The sequence below is a fragment of the Pteropus vampyrus genome, unplaced genomic scaffold (genome assembly GCF_000151845.1).
Source record: "Pteropus vampyrus isolate Shadow unplaced genomic scaffold, Pvam_2.0 Scaffold11, whole genome shotgun sequence".
Lineage (NCBI taxonomy): Eukaryota > Metazoa > Chordata > Mammalia > Chiroptera > Pteropodidae > Pteropus > Pteropus vampyrus.
Window position 1 is genome coordinate 4,934,655 of NW_011888792.1, and position 4,650 is coordinate 4,939,304.

At 32.7% G+C, this 4,650-nt stretch overlaps 1 pseudogene; it reads left to right on the forward strand.

Moving 5' to 3' along the window:
- Positions 1 to 3,706: 3,706 nt before the first annotated feature.
- Positions 3,707 to 4,566, forward strand: LOC105304690 (annotated as a pseudogene).
- Positions 4,567 to 4,650: the final 84 nt, after the last annotated feature.

Consider the following 4,650-nt stretch of genomic DNA (forward strand, 5'->3'; position numbering starts at 1 on the left):
ATTTAGTTTTTGTGTTGACAAAAAATTTTCCTCAAATGTCAACTTATCAAAATTTCTCTCAAATTGTACTCATATACTCGTCATGCATACATTTGTAATTGCTGAGTTTTTGTATGTATACCTTGTAGGTGTATTAGAAGGGAGCAATAAAATAAAATGTATTTATTAGTAAAGGAATGTCTCATTTTTAATGCACTGAGCCTTCCACTGCTGGACTAAAGAAATGTTTCCAATCATGCAAATCCTTTATGAAGAAAATTATATATAGGATATAGAAAATAAGCATCTTACATAAGCATCTTAGTTTTTCTTTAAAAAATAAGGGTTTCTTTTGTCAAACAGTATTTTTTTACTGTCTTTTCTCTCTTTGTATTCCACTAATTATTTTCTTTGATTTTAGATTAGAAAAGAAGAGATATAAAACTCAAATATTAGGCATTTCGAGCACAGATACTCAAGATGTACACTGTGTAGAAAAATACTAAGTGAACCACCTGAAATTCTTGTAAGAAAAACAAAGCTCACTGTCCTATTTATTGGTACCCTAAAGAACTTACAGAATTTCTAGAGATGATGTAGGATTTTTTTAGACCTATCTTGCAGATATATTCTAAAGAGTATTATAATTTGAAATGCAAAATATCCAGGTCTTATTTTTTTTCATGTTGCTAATTTTACACAATTGCAGATGGAATAGGAGATTTAACACATTATTTTAAAAAACCAAAAGGTCACTATGTATTGTACAAATATACATAAATTTAAGTTGATGCAAAAGATACCTGATTTGAAGAGTTTTTTCTTAATTTTCTTAAAATAATTATATTAACTAATAAACCTTTCAACAATCAAAATTATTCCTCATTGGTTTATTGAATGTAAGATGTTAATGTAAAATTCAAACAAGAACAATGTAAAGATCAATGTCTAGTAGCTATGACTATTTCACATATATGGCATTGGATCAGTAAGTATAGATTAGGATGAGGAAAGACAATAGTTAAAAATAAGGCATGCATAATTTAAATTCACTCATCTACTTTTAATGAGAATATCTTTATCCAATACTGATGTATTCATCAGAATACTGAAAGAAAATGCAAATTCAAGAAATAATCATTACCTTGTAATTATAACTACAGATTGAACAAAAAAAGGATGATATTTTCATTTTTAGTCTGCAAAGCATGACAGTTTTACACTTTAAATATATTTATTAATATACTAAGGCTAATTTATTTTTTCAAACCAGATACCTGCTACTGTCAAAACCACCTGATGCTAATATTTGGTTAAATACTTCAAGAAAACTATTAACTTTTTGAATCCTTCTGTTTATTCATTCACAAAGGAGTTGCTAAGGACTTGCTATGCATTTGTGCTAGCAACTCCCTTAAAAAATCTATGTTTATTCCCATTATTCAAAGATATAAGGAAAACATTAGGAATAATAAAGAGAAAAATAAAAGAATCTGGGTCCTTAAGGCTTGTATATCCACAATCTCAGTGGTGAATGATCACTAGATCTTTTTTTTTCTGTGAAAGAAAGAAATAAACTATCTTGTTTAAGCTACTGTTACTTTGCAGGTTAGTTGTGGCAAATAATACATTTTCTGATATGCTCACTATTTAAAACAAGAACAAAAAATAGGAAAAGTGTTGAAAAGGAGGAAAAAAGTCAGAGTCTACAGTGTTGAAATGAATCAAAGAAAGTAAAATTTAGAAGAAAGAACTAAAATAATAAAGACCTAGACATTTTTGTTATCATTTTCACACCCTCTGGGCAAGTGGGGAAATATCAGGGAAATAAGTTTTGGAGAGAGGATTTTTGAAAACAGACTGTTTGAAATATTAGAACATATGTTCTTCTTAGAATATATAGCAAATAGGAACTCAGATATGCTGATTTTCATTGTTAGATAAGGGCAGCCGACCATCAGAGAAGATCAAAACTTTAAGTCAAAGATGGGGAATGAAGATACATTCCACCAACAATGAGTGATCTGAGAGAGGATCCTGAGTGACAGATGAATATCTCAGGCCAGATACGAACACACTGATCAGTCTAGTAAGATTCAGCTGACCTGTACCCACATTCTTGACCCACAGAAACTGGAAGATAATAAATCTAAGATGTTTTAAGCTGCTAAAGCTTTTAGCTGTGGTAATTTGTTACATAGCAAAAAGAAACTAATATATTAGGCAACTAGATCTAAACCAATAAAAATAACATTCTAGACAATAATGTGCCAAGTAAACTGACTCTTACAAAATTTAAACCATTGAATACTGTGAAATTTTAAAGATAATTTATTGAATCTCCTTTTAAAATATTTTTTCCTGTGTTTTTTCAAAAGCATCGATTACTGTATTGTCTTTCATTAAATAATCACAGGAAATCTAAGCACTTTTAGTGAAGGTTTAGCTTTATTGGCAAGACTCTAGATGGATGTAACAAAATTACGTCTGGGTCTTTTCATTTTTAATAATAATAGTAATTGTTATAATAATAATAATAATAATTATTATTATTTTTATATTGCATGTCCCTCATTTCCATCTACTCTTCAGCTTTGAGAATTACACTTTACTGAGCCATAAGGAGAGGATATAATACTTCTCAGAGGCCTTGGGCCAAAAAAAGATGTTATAAAACCCTGAAATCAAAATTAATTGGAATCACATGTAACACTGAATAATTTCATACTTTCCTTTTGTTAAAATAATCTTAAAATGATTGAGACATTTAAAAAATAGAAAACTTAAAGTGTATGCATAGATTAACATAAACTGTTTCCACTGAATTAGCGGGCTCTATGAAAAGATCACGTTAATTTTTATGTCTCCTTTTTGATTTACAATAAGATTACATCAAATATATGCTTCTTAAACTGACTACGCATCACTGAAGTAAGTCTAAAACTTCCTTTGGGCCATACAACGTTTAACTCTCATTTGAAATTGCACTCAGTTATGCATGTTGAGAGGGGACCCAGGATATTAAATAAAAATACTTAAACTGAATTAATGAAGAAAAAATATGTATGCCTTTTGGATAAAAAAGTGATCAATATCATTTTATGAGGGTTCTTTACATCACCTGATAAGCTCCTGGCCATCATCAGATTCTCATTTCCAGAACTGAGATGGATGATTAGTTCTTGGTAAAACTAGAGCATAACTTTTGTTTGAAGAGGGGGAAAAATCCATAATGTATGTAAATTTATTTCCTCAAAATAGCTTTATTTCTGAAAACGAGGATGTTAAAGTTACTTCGTGATAGTATCCTGAACATATGCATCACCTATTCTCTTTCTCTAAATTGGAAAAGTATTGGTTCAATAACTATTTGAAATTATATAACAAAATTTGTCAAGTAATGTTCTCTAGTTCTTAAGAGGTCTGTACTGCTCTAAATGCTACAAGAAAAAGTAATTGAAAATAAGGAAGTTTTCCACTTTACAAAGTTAAATATTTTCAAACAGAACTTTTAAAATCTGACTTTCCTGCCTTTTACTGCCTCTGACAATCTCTGAACAACACTTTCAAGAACTTTGTGCATCTCCCTCTGGAGCCCCGGGAGCCTTCCCTTTGTTTCCTTTAATGTCAGGCCTAACTCAGGTGTTCTTTTAGCTATAGGGGCCAAACACATCACTCCTACTACCAAGCTGTGGGGACAAAAACAAGGGATCTATGTAGTGATACCATGTGGCCACTCTTTATTAAAAATATATTATACTTGTCAATCAACCCTTACGAGCCAGCACCTTCTTCAGGGTTATTTCATGGCATCTATCCCACAGACTCAGAACTGTGCTGAATATTATCCTTCTAGCCAAATTGCTCAACTAAGACCAAGTCCTTGCTGGACAGCTCAGGGTGCCAGACCTCATCCATCCCGAAATATGCCTGGTGCTATCCGTCTAGCTGCTCCTAGACCACCATTTAGTACTATGAGACCAGCTTCTTCACAGGTTCCACGAGTCATGTCAACATAGCATGTTGCTAACACATCAACACAGACAATGGATCCATGTCCTGCAGCTGCTGCAACCGTGGCTACTCCTGCTGTCCACACCGTTCTACAGTATAAATATGCTGCAGGAGTTCGCAATCCTCAACAACATCTTAATGCACAGCCACAAGTTACCATACAGCAGCCTGCTGTTCATGTACAAGGTCAGGAGCCTTTGACTGCTTCCATGTTGGCATCTGCTCTTCCTCAAGAGCAAAAGCAAATGTTGGGTAAACAGCTGTTTCCTCTAATTAAAGCCATGCACCCTACTCTTGCTGGTAAAATCACTGGACTGTTGTTGGAGATTGGTAATTCAGAACTTCTTCATATGCTTGAGTCTCCATAGTCTCTCTATTCTAAAGGTGATGAAGCTGTAGCTGTACTACAAGCCCACCAAGCTAAGGAGACTGCCCAGAAAGCAGTTAAAAGTGACACTGGTGTTCCTACTGCTTAAAATTGATCAAGGACCACGAAAAGAAACTCGTGCTTCACTGAAGAAAAATATCTAAACATTGAAAAACTTAAATATTATGGGAAAAAAATTGCAAAATATAAAATAAATTTAAAAAGAACAGGAAAAGTTGAACCTTATGTACTGAGCAAATGCCAGGTCTAGCATATATAATGCTAGTCCT